Source organism: Lissotriton vulgaris, chromosome 4_1 (assembly GCF_964263255.1).
Source record: "Lissotriton vulgaris chromosome 4_1, aLisVul1.2, whole genome shotgun sequence".
In the NCBI taxonomy this organism is placed as follows: domain Eukaryota; kingdom Metazoa; phylum Chordata; class Amphibia; order Caudata; family Salamandridae; genus Lissotriton; species Lissotriton vulgaris.
The window spans coordinates 879507216-879526232 of record NC_141691.1 but is presented as its reverse complement, the minus strand read 5'-3'; positions in this window follow the sequence as shown (position 1 = coordinate 879526232).

The following is a 19017-nucleotide window of genomic DNA, read 5'->3' as shown; positions in this document are numbered from 1 at the left end:
GGCCATGGACATTGGCTAGAGCAGCATGGCCTCAACACAAACTTGATCAATTTGTGTAGTAAATGTGTTCCAGATAGAACAATGTGTCTCATTACTGTCACCGCAGATCTCTTGCCAGTTTGCATGCGTCATCTATGGAATACTTTACGATGATTGTCCATATGGGAGTATGTGTACTTTGGCAACATGCATGCAGTTTATCATGGCTAATGATCCATAATGTGCATGAGGTACATGTTTGTGTATGTATTTGTGCAGCATGCAACCACAACAGGCAGGCAACACCTGTTGACGCTGTGTGTCCTGGGTGCAGCTTGTCCTTTTGGTGCCTGATCCTGTGACCGTCATATTTGGTAATTGATCATCTATTTTCTTTCAGTGACCCATGAGTAACTAGACACTCCTTCCTTTCCATACACCTGTTACATTGTGGCTTTCAAACCTCCTTGTCTTTGTGTGCTACTTTCTGCATGGTGTCTCACCCCTTCCGCCTTCATGTGTTCACTCATTCCTGCTGCTGCCTCCCCTGCGACACCGCACCACCGAGTGCCCTGTTTCTGCAACACACACACCTGCAAGATGCTCCTCCCTCCCTCCACCCATTCTTATTGCAGGCAGCAGCTTGTGAGTGCCACTGTTGCGCTACCTCTGTGCCATAGGCAGGACCGTCAGCGCATGCAACTTGCACAGTGCAAGACCCTCTGGTCCTTCCATGACGCAGGTAACACAACAGACTCATGCTCCAGCCACCTGAGGGAAAGGTTCCAGATGGCGGTTAAATGGTGATTGTGAATCTTAGAAAGGATGTTTTATTGCTTGGCAGGCAAGGGGAACCGGATTTACACATCTGAATTCTAGCAGAGAGGCTTCCGATACAATTGTGGCAAAATGGGAGACCACAGAGATGGGAAACGGATTTATTGATTGGTCCTCAGACATTGGACAACTACATCAGCACTCAGGCCCTCACCTACACAGACTACATGGGTCAGGGGACTCCAGGCTGGAGGACAACCACACCACCATCCTGCATTGGTACATCAACATTTGCATCCAGTTTTCCAAAAAACAACACACTGCAACACACTCCGCTTCAGATGCATCAGGAAAGCTTGACCAGAGTCAACACAAACGAGCTGTCTGGCACCCTCCCACAGGACACTCGAACCAACTACACCGCCACACCCTGCAACTCCACACACTGTATCAGCGACTGATCCAACACTCTTGCCACATTGGCTGACTTTCATGTGAAGCACAACAACAGTTAAGCCACCAGGGAGAATTCAGACCTACTGGACTCATACAGGTCTAGCCGGACACAGTGCACACCTTGTAAAACAAACAACCATCTGTTACCCTTTCACCCCTGAAATCCTCCTCACACAGACATCACCATATCATCAGCACGGACAAGAGGACAACTTTCAGGTATGGCCTAGGCACCAACACACACAACATGAATGACATCATCGGCATTGTGAGTGAACTCTATAACCCTGCTCTCCATCCAAAATACATCCAAAATACTTCACACCCTTGCAAGGCCAAGTGGATCCCTTGCAACTTACTACCACTCCAAGCTCGCAGACGTACACGAAATCCTCGCCACACAGAGGCAGACAGCGCTATTTTTCACAGGACATACCCCCTCAGGTCCTGGGCTCCCGTCTGCAGCAAAGACAACACCCGGCTCATGTACACCATCCACTGCAGCTCTCCATCAGGAGCCTTCCCACACAACATCTCAATCACAGCATACACCATCCTTGAAGCCCACATCCGGCACGTCAGTAATGTCTCCTTTGAGTATGCCAATTTCCATGGGATCTGGAGATATGCCAAAACCCAGGCCCTTCTTTGACAACGGACGTCAGTAACGCAGGATGTCCTGGAACATCACCCTGCTTCCCTACCTGGCAAATGTCATCAATAAGACAGTAAAGGAGCAACTCACCATCTGCCTCCAAGCAAACATCTACAGCCAACCTGCCCCAGAGCATCTTCCACAGTAATCACCCCACTGCAACACCCCTCATTGCTGCCACCAACATCATCTTGGACCCTGCTCAACAATGGTGAGGCCACCACCCTCACCCCATCGACTGCTCAATGCCATTTAACACCATGTGCTAACACACTGTCAGATCACACATCTCCAACACTGGGATCCACAGGAAGACCCAGGATGAAATTACCAAGTACCTCCCCAGCAAGGCCCAGGGAGTCCGCATCCCCCCTTTGTCGCATAGTACATTGGGGTCATGGTCCCATGAACCAGGTCACATCTCTCAGCATGACAATCTACAATTTCTCCTTGACCCCCCTCTCTACCATCACATGCGCACACGACCTCATCATCATGTCCTATGCCATTGACACCCAGCTGCTCCTCACCCTCACCAAAGACCCAGCCACTCCCAGATCTAACATTCAAGAAGGCGTGAGGTGCATTGACAAATGGATGAACATCAGCCACCTGAGGCTGGACTTGGACAAGACTGAGCTCATCATCTGAGGAGTGTCCCCTTACGGCTGGGGCAACTCCTTGTGTCACACCGGCCGGGGCAGCGCACAAGCACACAGTGGCCACGCACGCAAGCAGGTGCTCATCGTACACTCCTCGCGCACAATGACCATGCAAGTCAACACCATCATTACCTCATGCTGCAAGTCCCTCCGCATGCTGCAAATGATCTTCAGATAGATCTACTCCTAGTCAAAACAGACAGTCACCCAGGTCCACGATACCAGCTGGCTACTACTGCAAAACCCTCTACGCAAGAACAAGAGCTAGACTCCAGGATGACGTGTGCACATCCAGGGTGCATGCACACACCTCATCCTCAACATCCCCTGCCACAGCCACATGACCGTCCACCTGAGATACCTACAATTGTCTCACTTTAAACTGCAGGATCACCTTCATACTTCTCAGCCACACTCAGTAGGCACTCCACGACCCCAGCCCCAAAGACGAACATGGACGGCTCCCATCCAACACCCCGTTGCCCCAACTCCGTCCAGCCACCCGTGCCCTGGGCACCATTCATCACATCCACAGCATAACTGCATGCAGGAGATAGTTCTCCCACATCACCAAACAGACCTGGTACTCTGTTAGAAATGGGATTTCTGGTTGGCTAAGGCTTGCGCCAAAGCTAGGCTGAAACCACCATTCCTATGTCAGGGCAAGGAAGTCACCCGCCAAGATAACCCCTGCTCACCCTCTTGGTAGCTTGGCACGAGCAGTCAGGTTTATCTCAGAGGCGATGTGTAAAGCATTTGCGCACGCACCCACCGGCAACAACATCCAAGGCCCCCCACAAAAGGAACTCCACACAAGGTATATGTAATAGCCTTTGTATTGCAAAACACATTAGACAGAAACACACACTTTACAATGTGCCAACAGGCACGGGCAGAATTTACAGGGGATGTATGTACAAGACAGGGCCACAGGGACCACTGTCAAGAATATGCACTTGTAGATGTTAGAATAATAATCACTGTAGGATAAAAATGAAACAGAGCACACAGCCAGTAACTACTGGTAACAGGTAAGTAGCACCTACGGAACCCTAACCACCCTAGGAGAATGTCACACAGGGAACCAGGACCTCACTAGCAACACCTGTACTAGTAGAAAACAACCACCTAAGCATCACCATACATTTAGGGGTATAGGCATAGGAATATTACACATGATGATGCATCACAACATTCAGAGGTGTAGGGAAGGGAACACATGATGCATAAAACACATTCAGCTGTGTAGGACAGGCAACTTTGTACTTGATGCATTAAAACACATTCAGAGGTACCAGAACACAGGGTGCGCAAAACATACAACACACAGTACATTTCCTAGCACCCTAAGAAGCACATAACTCAAAACAAAGTCCAGGTTGCGCCACTGTGCCAAAAACCTAAACGTAGCAGCTGCCCACTACTTGCTGGGCAGCTGAGGACAGGGACAGAACAGGGCCTAAACGCTGCAGCTGGCACGAAGTGCTGCGCAGCTGGGGAAGGCCAAGAAGGGGTGAAGGAGTGCGTCTCACTCCTAGTCCAAACATCAAGTCCCTAGAAAGCAAAACCTAAACGGTGCAGCTGCCCACTACTTGCTGGGCAGCTGGAAAGAAACTGCGACAGGGGCTCTCCCTAGCCCCTCAGGACAAGGTCTGCCCCAACTGCTGGAGCCATCTAGTCTCTGGAAATAACTGGGCACCTTAGAGCTCTCTGGCACTTGAAATAACCACTCCCCCATCGTTGAAGCCATCTAGGCTCCGAAAGGAACAGGCCCCAAGCACTGTGGGGCCCACGGGGGCTCTGGGAGAATACTGCACAGGTTGGAGCCATCTGGCTCTGGATCAAATGTGCCCCAAAAGGTTGGAGCCCTCTAGCCTCTTACAAGGCACATGCCCCCTAGAACTGGGGCCATTGGAGCCTCGGGGATCTGAAATAAATGCTGCCAATCTGAGGGAGCGGCCCTCTGTCAACCAGGGCCGCTCTACCCCACGAAATGCCCCCGCAATGAAAATAGTGGTACTGGGGGGGGTGGGCACTGGCCATGTGCCCGGATGCCCACCCTCTCCCCAAAGTAGCACACAATGGGCCCCACTCACCAGCTCGACAGGACTCCTCTGGGCAACCAATTGCAGCGCGGCAGCGGGCGGGACTTCCTGGAAGCAAGCGGAAGTCCTGCCCCGCACCAGGCACCCGGCCGCCTGACTTCCGGTTTCACAGCCATTTTGCTAACGCGGCTCAGGCCGGGGCATTGATTCTCGGGCAGGAAGGAGGGGTGGGCACCCTCGGTACTAAAATAAAGCATAGAAGTGAGGTGGGCACTCGCTAAGGCACCCATAAACGGGGTGGGCACCCGTGTATAGGAACAAGGAATAAAGGGGGCAGAATGCAGGGTGGGCACCTTCAAGGGGCACACAAGGAGGGGGGGGAATCCCCAGGCAGGGGCTGCAGCGCCGAGCTGCTCAGCCCCCAGGCTCTCCCTCCTACAGAGAAATCAGACCACAGCGCACCCATAGGAATAAAAAGTCCAGCACTCCCCAAAGCGCAGTAAATCAAGTCCAGGGACCCAGAAATGGCAAGTAACACAAAGGGGGTCCCAGGAAAAGTCCTCCAGCAATCCAGGATATCAGCAGTCCAGGGGCTGGGCAGGGCCCAGGGAGGCAAGCCTTCCCCTGGGTCCCAGCAGCAGCATGCCCCTGGAAGATTCGAGTTGGAAACAAGAACATTTTGTAAGAGGACACAGCCCCTTTTTATACAGTGAATTCCTTTGTCTTGGGGTGCAGGGTGGGGGAAAAACCAGTCGCAGCTGGTTTTGGAGCACTGTGATGTGCTCAACCACCCTTTTCATTCACTGGCCAGGCTAGGGATATTAGACGCACCACAGGGGGCGGAGCCAGCATTGTGTGGGGAAAGCCCAGCCCTATTCAGGTCACAGGTGCACCACTCCCTCACATCACACATGCTAATCTCTCCACTCACCACCGGGGCAGACCCATCCTGACTCATGGAGCCTGGCACACCAGCCAGCTCCAGCCAATCACAAGCCAGCACATTCACTGCACAGACAGGCACACTTCTAGAAGTGGCACTTCCATATTAGACACAAACATGCTGCACACACCATTGCACAGCATTCAATCACACGAGTCCGCACATACCAGACTCGAGCCTGCACACCCCACGCATCAGGAACTACCAGGGACACATACATTCCCCATGCATTCCTATGGGAGGGCAGGCCTATCTGACCACATGCACTCAGAGTGCACACGCACTTTCCACTGGGACACAGTGAAAGTGCACAGAAACCAAGAATCACCATCCCTAGGTCACACATAAAAAGCAAAAAGTTCAGGGGTGAACCTGCCAGAAGGGCCAACATACTCCCTCCCTGGGCACCTCAACATGACCCATGACCTCTGCACCTTCATGAAACTCTTCCAGAACTGTCTGTCAGAGCAGTAGGGCAAGCCCCCCCTCAGCAGATTGAAACCATCACGGGTGACGTTTGCGCTCCATGTATGTATTTGATGATACATTGTGACCTATGTGTGTCCTCAACCGGACTCAGGTCCCAATGTATTGATGGCTTGAGTTTGTTCCACTCTCTGGCATACTTTGACATATCCCCCCACGTATGTTGTTGACTCATGTAAAAAGAATGCAACATCAAAATCTATTGTGTTTCTTGTTTATTTTTCTATCTTGTGCGGGAAACGTGAAAAAGTGCTAGGTGCTGTACAAAAAGGGGGGCGGAATCCAAAGTTCACAAAGGGAATGTGATGTCTTGCAGTTTGAGTCAATAGAGTCCAGACCACAGTGATTTGCATCATTGGTCAGACTGCAACCTGTAAGTCCATGTGGGTGAGTGGGACAGTCAATAAGGAGATGCTGTTGCACACAAAGGCAAGATGCCAGACCAGGTGACCTGGGAGTTCTGCGTGGCCCACTGCCTCTCACTGTCTTTTGCATGGACGACCCACCTTCCTTGAGGGACCCTCATATGCAGGCTTTGGGGATGCATGGGATGCTCCGTTGGATGATTCCTCCTCCTCCTCCCTCCCTGTGCCTGGTGGCTGTCTTTGCCTTGAAGTGTCTTGCCTGGTGACACAGGGAGGGTGCTGCATGTTGTCAGCGATCCGACGGAGTGAATGGCTTATGTCCCTGTGCACCGCCAAGAGCTCATACAGTCTTGCCTCCACCCGCCCTTGGTGTTCTCGTTGACTGGTGTGTTGCTCAGCCTGCAGGTTTTTGATTTCTGTGAGGGCCCCCACTACCTGGCTGAACTCCCTGGTGTCTTGCCGGTATGCTTCCATGATGTTTTGTAGTTTAGACATACCGGGCCCTGCAGCTGGGTGGTCAGGTTCTCGCCTCCGCCTGGGGCCACTCCCAACACCCCTGCCCACATGAGCCTGGCCTGCGGTTATTGCCACATCGGGTCGACAGGACCCCTGAGGGATGGCAGTGGTGGTGTTGTCTGCCACCTCCTGGGTGCCCGATGAACCTTGTCCCTCATTGTCAGACTGGCTCAGTTGTGAAGTGTGGGCACTACTCCGAGCTGTCTGCTGGGATGTGGCAGGAATGGGTGTGGTGGTTGGCGCAGATGTCCCTGATCCAGCTGCTGCACGGGTTTGGGCTTCAGAGGAGCCCCGTTAGTCGAGGTCATCCATGGAGTGGTAAGAGGTGTCGCTGTTGGTGGGATCAGGGACCTGTATAGCCTGGGACTGTGATTCATCTCCCCCCTCGTTGGGGGTAGATTCAGCACGTTGCCCTGTGGGTGTGAGAGACAGACAATGTTAATGCCATTTCATGCAACATCTAATTTTCATATACATTGTGGTTGGCACTGTTCCACCTGGTAGTTGTCTATGCTATGATACTTGTGGATGGGTATGTTGTGGGGTCAGATTGATCTGTGCTCCGGAGTCATTGACATGTGAGTGACTATTTACAATGACTGGCACAGCCATGCATGTCAGCAGTGATTTGCCAGTCATTGTGCACCACAGCTATGCCAGCATGTATGCAACACATTGTCACTGCGTATCACCATGGTAGAACAACGGCACAGCTGCGTCACGCATCTGTGCCATAGAAGTGGCACATTGCTGGAATTGTGTCGCTGGCGCAACACAGATCCAGAAATGCTCTGTGTGGCCCTATCTGCACAATGCTGCGTCAATCCATACGTCTGCTTCAAGCATGCACAGGGTTTTGAGGCAGCATGTGCATAAAAGTGACTGAGTAAAATCTTGAAGATTTCAATCAGCCACTTTTGGGAGGGGTTGCTGCCCCGTGACAGCCACCCACCGCCCCCCCCCCGACCAGTACACCTACTTCTGGCGCAGGGCTGTAGAACGTGGCACATCTCCCAGATGCATCACCTTGTAAATACCAAGCACCATGGTGCAACTTTTGTACGTCCGCTGCGTCACAAAGGTGAAGCAACGGCGTCGTGAAAGAAGCGCAAGGGACTTGTGAATCATCACTGTGCATTGTTTTTGATTGGATGCTTCATCTGATCTGCATTTGTTTTTTTGTGTTACATGACGATTGTGACTGTGGGACACTCCTTTGCCTGTCCCAGGAGGCTATGTTTTTGTAAAGGGTGTGTGTGACAGGCCGTGCTGATAGTTGGAGTCTGATTTGGAAGTGGGCGTCCCTAGCGGTGTGGCTGTCCCCCCATGGAGCATGCTGCCATGACAGTGTTTTTGAGTTCCTGTCCAAGATATCTGACCTTGTTGTCCTGGTGTTAGTGTCTCACAGGAGGGTCATGTGCTGCCTACGTAAGGGCCCAGTGTCAGCTTCCTTTTCAGTACTTTCCCACTCCCTGTGCATTAAGCATGGTGCATGGGTGTGTACATGGGCCATATGGGATGAGTGCAATTGGCCATGGGCATACACACAAATGTTGATATTGGTGGCCCAAATTTGAGCTTCATCACCATCCCCCTTTCACCCTCCTCCCCTCTGCCTTGTACCCTTCTGGCCATCCCCCTTGCACCCTCCTCCCCTCTGCCTTGCACCCTTCTCACCCACCCCCTTGCACCCTTCGGGCCCTCTTCCTTGCACCCTCCTCCCCTCTGCCTTGCACCTTTCTACCCTCTACCTTGCACCCTTCTTACCCTCCCCCTTGCAACCTTCTCGCCCTCTGCCTTGTACCCTTCTCACCCTCCCTCTTGTACCCTTTGGGTCCTTTGCATTGCTCCCTCCTCCCCTCTGCCTTGCACCCTTCTCACCCTCCCATTTGCACCCTTCTCACCCTCCCCCTTGCACCCTTCTCACCCTCCCCCTTGTACCCTTCTCGCACTCCCCTTGCACCCTTCTTGCCATCCCCTTGCACCATCCTCCCCTCTGCCTTGCTCCCTCAGCCCCTCTGCCATGCACCCCTCTGGCACTCTGCCTTGCACCCTTCTTACCCTCCACCTTGCACCCTCATCCTCTCTGCCTTGCACAATTCTCGGTAACCCCCTTGCACCCTTCCCACACAATGGAGGGTGCTGCCACCTGGGACAATTGCAAAAACAACAGTTGATGGACAGAATGCAGAACAATGTCATACATTCACCCCAGTAGAGAGATCTGGGCCTAAATCCATATTTTTTATGCTCACCAAGCCACCCCAGTTCAGACATGGCCATATGCAAATCAGCCTTGACCCTCTGCCTCATGGGAACAGTCCAGCCCGAACTGCCGAGCCATGTCTTCCTTGGACCAGACTGAAGCATCCTAGGACCGGTTTCTGGCTATCAGCCGTCATCAGCCAGGATATCTTGACTCCAGTGGCGTGGAGAGCACGGGACTCACGTCTGAGCATACCTGTCCCACTCGGGGTGAAAAAATGCAAAAACAACAGTTGATGGACAGAATGCAGAACAATGTCATACATTCACCCCAGTACAGAGATCTGGGCCTAAATCCATCGCTTTTTTGCTCACCAAGCCACCCCAGTTCAGACATGGCGATGTGCAAATCAGCCTTGACCCTATGCCTCATGGGAACAGTCCAGCCCGAATTGCCAAGCCATTTCTTCCTTGGACCAGACTGAAGCATCCTAGGTTCGGTTTCTGGCTATCAGCCATCATCAGCCAGGATAGCTTGACACCAGTGGCGTGGAGAGCACGGGACTCACGTCAGAGCATACCCGTCCCACTCGGGGTGACAAATGCAAAAACAACAAATGATGGACAGAATGCAGAACAATGGAATACATTAACCCTAGTAAAAGATCTGGGCTTAAACCCATAGTTTATTTACTCACCAAGCCACCCCAGTTAAGACATGGCCATATGCAAATCAGCCTTGACCCTGTGCCTCATGGGAACAGTCCAGCCGGAACTACCAAGCCATATCTTCCCTGAACTGGAATCAAGCATCCTAGGACCTGTTTCTGGCTATCAGCCATCATCGACCAGGATAGCTTGATTCCAGTGGCCTGGAGAGCACGAGACTCACGTCTGAGCATACCCGTCGTACACGGGGTGACAAATGCAAAACACAACAGTTGATGGACAGAATGCAGAACAATGTCATACATTCACCCCTGTACAGAGATTTGGGCCTTAATACATCGTTTATTTACTCACCAAGCCACCCCAGTTCAGACATGGCCATATGCAAATCAGCCTTGATGCTGTGCCTCATGTGAACAGTCCAACCCGAACTGCCAAGCCATGTCTTCCCTGGACCGGAATCAAGCATCCTAGGACTGGTTTCTGGCTATCAGCCGTCATCAGCCAGGATAGCTTGACTTAAGTGGCGTGGAGATTACGGAACTCACGTATGAGCATACCCGTCCCACTCGGGGTGACGAAAGCAAAAACAACAGTTGATGGACAGAATGCAGAACAATGTCATACATTCACCCCAGTACAGAGATCTGGGCCTAAATCCATCGTTTTTTTGCTCACCAAGCCAGCCCAGTTCAGACATGGCCATGTGCAAATCAGCCTTTACCCTGTGCCTCAGGGAACAGTCCAGCCCGAACTGCCAAGCCATGTCTTTCCTGGACCGGAATCAAGCATTTTAGGACTGGTTTCTGGCTGTCAGCCGTCATCAGCCAGAATAGCTTGACTCCAGTGGCGTGGAGAGCACGGGACTCACGTCTGAGCCTATCTGTCCCACTTGGGGTGATGATGGCACCATTTCAAAAGCATGATGGACTAGGGCCGGCCCTGACTTAGCCCACACCAGACAGACTGGTGATCCAGGGGGGGGGCAAGAGCCACTCTTGCCCCCCCTGCGGACGCACATACAATTGGGTTTTATTTGGAATCCCACGATGCATTTTGTGACAAGCACCCTCCCAGGATACCGGATGTCCATTCTTGGGCTTGTGCTTCCTGTAGCATGGGACATAGCATGGCCTTGGTTTGTCAGTAGGGCCTACACATGTCAGTAGCATTAGCGTAATTTTGGCCTGTACTTATGGGCGGCGGGTGCTTGCCACTTGTTGTGGGCATTTTTTGTACTTGGAGTGTGGATGCCATTACCCTCATGTTACTTGAGTTGTTTGTATACTCACCAGGCTCCACGACTCCTTCAATGCCATGTACTCCCACCGGTGGTAGCAGGGCCATGACCTTCTCCTCCCAAGGCTGGTACTGTACTGGTCTGCGGGGACCACCACCTCCAGTGTGCTAGCTATTGGCGTAGTCCTCGTCCATCTTCCGCTTCACCATCCTCCGCAGATCATACCATCTGGACTTGCAATCCTTCCTGGTGCGCCTGATGTGTGCAACAGCATTGACCCTATTGACGATCCCCACCCACAGGCATGTTTTGTCAGCTATGCTGGTATGTCTGACCAGTGCGCCAAACAGCTGTGGCTCGACGCTTATGACTTCATCTGCAAGGATCTCCATCTCCTCCTTTGTTAACTTTTGGATTCTTTTGAGCGGACATGGTGTGGGGTGAATGTGAATTGGGGTGACGGTGTGTATGTGGGTGTGTGGGTCTGAGTATGAATGGGGGGTGTGTGGGTCTGAATATGATAGGGTGGGTATGTGTGAAGGTGGATGTGTGCAGTTGTTGGTGTGTTGTCTGTGTGTCTGTAGCTAAATGGCTATGTTGCAAAGGATGATGGCTTGTGTGTGTGGGCTATTTTTTTGGTCCATTTGTGGGTGGGTCTTAGTTTGAAAATGTTGGTGGGTGTGTTATAAGGGGTGGGTCTGATTTGGGACCTCTGTTTGCCTGTTGGGATCTGGCCAGGACATTCATTTCCAATGGTTTGTGCACAGGAGATATTTTTTGGGGTGTTGTGCGAGTCGTTTGCACCCTTCTTGTGCTGTTTTTGGGGGTTTGCGTGCGCTTCGTTAAGGGCAGGTTCATTTCGAATTTGATAGTTTGGCTCGCTCATACGCAACGTTTTTACGGGTTTCGCATGCTATTCATTATGGGCGGGTTCGTTTCGTATTTGGTTGTGTGGCTAGCTCATATGCAACGTTTTTACGGGGTTTGCGTGTGCTTGGTTAAGGTAGGGTTTGTTTCGTATTTGGTTGTGTGGCTCGCTCATACGCGACGTTTTTACGGGGTTTGCTTGTGCTTCATTAAGGGGGGGTTAGTTTCGTATTTGGTTGTGTTGCTCGCTCATACGCGACGTTTTTACGGGGTTCGCGTGCGCTTCATTAAGGGGGGATTTGTTTCGTATTTGATTGTGCGGCTTGCTCATACGCGATGTTTTCCATATAAATCGCAGTTCATTCGCGACAACGTTTTCCCGAACAAATCCCGTACTCGGTCCCCGGACTGGATCGTACTTATCGGGTCATACGGCATGTTTACGAATCGTTTGGTTCACTTTCTGATTCCGTATCGTACGCATTATCGCTTGTTTTTCGAACGGTTCGCAAACATTCGGTTGTATTTTTTCACAACGGATCGTACTACGATATTCGGACGGATTTGTACGATTCGTGCGGAAAAGATTACGTATACGAATCGTCAGATGTTTTTCTTTTCCGAATCGGAATCGACCCCTCTATGTAACCGGATGGGACTTCCGATTGCTTTTGGTGAGTGTCCTGTATGCACCAAATGCTAAATCAAGGTCTTCACTTACTTAATAATTCTTTGCTTACAAAAATCCACACGCCCAATTGAATAAAGACATCTGCATTTGCCAGAAGAAAGCTCATAAACAAATCACTTCTTTAAGGGTGCATTTAAGGGCATATTATCAAGGACGGCGTTAAAATTATCGCCGGTTTAGCGTCGGAAAACTGCAGCTAAAGCCGCGATAATGGGCTCGATAATATGCCCTGAAGAATACCAATAGAAGCCTATGTTCACACCAGAACATGGACTTCTATTGGAATTGTCAAGGGCATATTATAAAGTCAATTTTCTCCAATTTAGCTGCAGTTTTCTGCAGCTAAACCAGCAATAATATTTAATGCCGTCCTTGATAATATACCCCTTAATGAGCAAGTTAACTAATTTGTTAGGATACAAGGCAGTTATGCCCATTAAAACTTCTTTCATAATAAGTAACATTCAGAGCGACATTACAAATTCCACATGGATGAATATCATATTTAGAATTGGTGGTGGTCAGAACGTGGCTCACGTTGACATTATGCCTTGCCTTCTAACCAAAGAAAACATCTCCAAGTGTGTTCGATTTGAGGCAGGCCAAAATGCACAAAAACCCTGGAATAATATGATGTTCCTATGGTGAATATTCCAGGTTAGACTGGTTAGATTCCTAGAGAGGACTGCTTTTGCAACTCCTGGCCTCGGAGGTGACAAAATCAGGGCCTGCAACACAGAAGCAGCTAGTTCTTTTATGGACATCAGTTAATGCTCCACTCTCCTTGTTTTCTGTCAATTGATTAAACCACTTGTCAATAATACTACATTTTTCACTATTAGTGTAATACAAATGCTCTATAATTAGCTTGAAAATGCCCTTCCACTGCAGCTGGGGTATTTAAAATATTACTTTTAAATTGAGGTTTTGTGGGAATACAAATATGTTTATTATTTTACCTTCATTGAAGGAAAAATGAAAGATTATTGTTTTTTTGAATAGTGACCATTGCAATAAATTGACTAAAATGGGAACACTTTCCCTAAATAAATAAAATAGTCCTTATTAAAATAGATGATGGAATTTGTAACAATGAACAAATGATGGTCAACAGGAAGAGCAAGTTCTTTTAAATACTGACCTCTATATTTAACCTTATTGATATACATGTGTGTAGGAAATTGTTTGGTTATCGCGCAGCACTATAGAATAACAATATTTGCTACTCAGTGTAATGGAACTCAGATACTACCCTCTGAAGAGAAAAGGCTTTGTTTGCAGGATTCAAAACTTTGATTTTATGGCCATGGGGGATTCCAGTGAAGAATCTCTAACTCACTGGGGCCATATTACATGACAGTTCTACTTTTTCACCTAATTTCTTATGTTGCATTACCACTCTTAAAGACCTCTAATATTGTTAATGTGTAAATTGTGGATTGTTGACATGTATAGTCATTGTCTTTACAACATTTAGAGTTGTAATTCTATAAAAAGATCTGTGGAACTTGTGAAACATATTTCTATGGTTTGATTGGTGAAAACCAAGTAGCTATACAAGCATTACTCTTAAACCAATATAACAAATCTGCAATTAAACATTGAAAATCTAAAACATGTTTTAGAGAATTTATATATTTCCCATAAATAATGTTTTGAATTATTTTAATGATATTATATCAATAACGTTTAAAAAAAAATAGAATCTTCTTTATAAAATGAGATCAATACATTTCATTAAGTATGGTTTGGCAGCATTTTTTTAAATCTTGCGTGAAAATCTTAATAAGGGTTAATAAAATGATGCATGTTCAATGGGGAGCATTGTACTAAAAATAAAAAAAATATGCGGAAGGGTTTGTACTGTAAGAATACACATGGGGTAATCCCTTTCCCCATAAGTGGTATTTGAACAAACTCATGTGACTTTAGTCAGGAGTAGTTGGCCCTTTCGAAACATTAGCAGCCAATAGTAACTTTTTGAAAGTGTAAAGGTTCTAAATGCTTCAATACCCTAACGTTTTCAAAATACTCAAGATCATTTCCTTATTTAATATCTTTCTAACTAATTTAAATCTGACTGTCGACTTTGATCTTATCTTCCGCATACTTACTTATCTGCCCAAATGTACTTTCACTTTTGAATTCCTAATCTAGTTGAACCTAGTGGTGGCTCCTCCTGAACCTCTTGTGTTCAATTTATCATAATGCACCTACCTCGACCAAGTCAATTTTATATAGAGGAGGCAGTAGCCTTGTATAACATGTATTTCTTATGCTTGTTATGCATTGCTCTAGTCTTAATGGTGGTATGGGTGTTCTTTGACACAATGAGAACCAATATTTCAGATGGGAATTTCAGCTATCTCTAATGATTTGCCTTCTTTATTGACAACATTTAAAGACATAACAAAAAGCTATTCTAGCCCCATACAGATGACCAACATTTCAATAGAGCTTTTACCAATTTGTAATTCGGCCCTGAGGAGTGCCCTAGAGACTGCAGGCACCCTCCCCTTTAACATACTAACTCATGGACACATTTCTTGTGGAATTTAACCCAAGATATTTATAACTATTAACAACTTTCATTTTTTTTTCATCTAGTCTCCATTCATAATGCATTGCACTTTCCCATTTCTTAAATATCATTACTTTTTATCTGTCCCATTTTAATTTTGATGAGACTTTTTGACAGTAAAGTGGAACACACTCAGTGACCTTTAAGGACCTACAATTGTGAGCTCTTTTATGGACTTTGAATGCATAGTGCGTGCTATGTATCTATTCCTGGCAGGAAACATTTTACTGTGCAACACGGGGGCACCTGCAATATACATAAAAAATAACAACGCGGCAGGATGCATCCATGTAGAAGCCCATTTGAAGTTGCAATTTTCTTCGGATAGGGCTCCATTATTTGTGACTGATATTCTTGTCAACTCCCTTCAAAAGATTATTAATCAATGCTATAAGGGATTTGAGGATTCTCAACATGTCCAATTTAGCCCTAAGTCTTCCACCAGAAGCAAGGTCAAATTCAGTTGTGAGAGCCACATTTGATGCACACGATGGGATTTGTTTCTGCTCAATGTATTTTTTGCCAACATATGCAGTAGCATACATACATACGTTGCTACCTGGCTTTTCCTGAAACCTGGTGTTTCAGTAGTATGTGCTTTTCCATGATTCCACTTATGCAAGAAGCCCAGAACATATTTGACTAAGAATTTTCCTGTAATATCCATAAGTGCATTGTATCTTTCTCTGGAGGAAAATTCTAATACTGTCCTTACAGGATCTGAAATGGTTTCCATATACATAACACTTTCAAAAGTGGTTTTGCTTTATAAATAAGGCTGGTATTCCAGTGAATGACACAAAGATCAGATTGAGGTAGTGTGGCTCACTGGTTAGAGGCGGCACACCCGAGAGCAGAGGACGGCCCGGGACCAGGGTTCGATTCCCGGCGTGGCAGGTTTCTGGACCAGGGTCAGCGGACTCGATAATTCTCTCGCCTCAGTGCCCACTCTGATCAGCGATCACACTCGGCAATTCTGGGCATTAGCTTGCCTCATCCTCACTAACGGCCCCACCAGACCGCCGGGGATGCCTGGAGATACCCATTAAGAGGACCATCTGTCAGGGAAGCCAGGAAGGGTTTTGCAGCGGTCGAAGCGCCTTGGGACCCTCCGGGTAAGTAGTGCGCTATATAAATGCCTATACATACATACATACATACATTGAAAATATTGTGTGACATGAATATTCTGTCAAAAATAGCATGTATGAATATCTTTTTTGGGGGGTATACAGCATTGTTTTTAAGGATATTGTTTTATTTAATATGGTTTACATTACTATAGTTGCAATGATATTGTCTATTTAATAAGTTGATATATATTAACTAATATATTAAGTTTAGGTGTAACTCTTGTTAGTAAAATTGTTATACTTGTTATTTTATTTGAAAATATAGTTTCCTTCAAATGTGTAATTTCTTCAATACAATTAGTAATTTAAAATGTAGTAGTGGGTTCTTGGGTTAATTAAGTTATAGTTAATGTTGTGTTAATGCTAATTATTTTTGTGGTTAATAGTTATTACTAATTAAAAAGTTGCAATGTTGTTTACTATTAAGGTTTAATTTGTTAATTTAAATGTTAGTTTCAATGTTTTTATTTATGGTACTAATTTATGTTTCAGTAGTGTTTTGGGTTGATAGGGAAACATTGTGAAAAGATAATTAATTGATAATAAATTAAATGCATATGCTAATTAATATGTTTTTTAAATTAGATATTTCTTTGACTAATAATACATGTTGATGCTTTTTTTTATTTACTTAAGTTTCATTTGTAAGTTATAGTATACATTTTATGTTTTATACTCTAGTTAGTAATCTGTATTTTAGTGGCAGATCATTTGGTTTGAACGGCAATAGTGTGGGCGGTTACTGAATTATAATTTTTTAAATAATAGTTCAACTTAATTGATTTTTTATTGATTGTCAGAAATGCATATTTGAATTGTTTATTTCTTATGTAAAGTAAGTATATTATTTATTTATTTCTGAATGTATGTGTACATGTTTTTAATAATAATATTTATACAATGTAATAATTGTATTGCTTTTTCATGTATATATTTTAAGGGGGGTTGGGTAGTAGGGAGGCAATTGGATTTATTTATTTAACCAATTTAAAAAAAGGTTTATATTGTACGGATATTATGTAAAATATGAGGTATTTTAATGGTTTCTAGAAAATAATTAGGACCTGGGATGCTACCTTTGTGTACTTTGAAGTGGGAATAGTAAATATAGCCCCCACAAAGTTTAACACTTTCTCTGCTGTTGCTTAGACTGGAGTGGGAATAGTAAATATAACTCCTCTAAAGTCCAATACTTTCTCTACTGTTATTTAAACTGGAATGGGAATGGTTAATCTAAATCCTCTGAAGTAAAACTCTTTGTTATTGTTGTTTATGCTTAACAGGGAATAATACATTTAACCACTCTGAAGTCCAAAACGTTTCCTACTGTTCCTTAGCCTGGAATGGAACAGCATATCTAACCCTTCAGAAATCCAACATTTTCCTCACTGCTGTTTAGACAGCAGTTGGAATATTAAATGAAACCCCACTGAAGTCCAGCTACTGTTTATTAGACTGGAATGTAAATAGTAAATATAATTCTTCCGCAGTTCAACACTTTTTCTACTGTGGCTCAGACTGGAGTGGGAATAATACATTGACCCCATATGACTTAACTGGGAATAGTAAATGTAACCCTCCAAAGCCCAACATTTTCCCTACTGTTGCTTACACCTGAGTGGAAATAGGTAATCTAACCCTTCTGAAGTCCGACCCTTTCTCTGCTGCTGTTTATACTGGAATGGTTTTGGGAAATTTTTGTTCACTGAAGTCTAACACTTTCTCCACTGTTTATTAGGGTTAAGTGGGAATAGTTAGTCTAACCCCCTGAAGTCCAACACTTTCCCTACTGTTGCTTGGACAGGGATGGGAATAGTAACTAACCACTCTGAAGACCAACACCTTCACTATTGCCTTTTAATTGGAGTTGGAATCGTAAATTGTATCCCTCTGAAATCGAACAGTTTCCATAATGTTGGTTAGTGTGGATTAATATATTTTTGTTTTAAATTTGTTGTTTAAATTATTTGATTTTTACTAATATATTTTGTTTTTGACATGTTTATATTATTTTTTAGAACAATGTTTAATACTTTTAATTAATATTGATTATATTAATGTATATTAATGTATTTAATTTGTATATATATATATATATATATGTACACTTGTTTATTTCTGTTAGTATTACTTTTGTACATTTTTAAATTGTTGAAATACTGTTATGTCTTTTATAACGAATGTGTATATTATATGTATATTTAGTGCAAAATATTTAATAGGACTATAATATGTTCATTTTAATATTTTAATTAGTTACATATTTGTGTTGATTCTATATATGTTTGTTAATTCTCACTTTATGTATTGTTAGTATTTAAAATTCAATGTATTTAAAATTGTTTTGTTATTTTTGGTATATTTTTAAAGTACCCATATATATGTAGGTATACACATATATACAAAATAATTAAATGATTACAAACATTATATTATTTGTATCGAATTGACTATTTAAAATAGGTGATATTTAAAAAAAAAACAATATTCTTACCGGATTTGATCCCTATTCTATTCCAGGATATGTTTGTCACAATATTTTTGTTATTCCAATTATAAGTATAAGTAGGTATTATGGCAAACAATATTTTTTCCACAATATTTGTGTCTCAAGATACTTTCATGCAATCAATCATGCAACCAGTATTTCAGCTTCAGTCCGAGCTCTTCATTTATTTTATTCATTTATTATTCTGACAATATTTACTTAATTTGGCCGATACACTCAGTGATCAGTCTTTCTATCA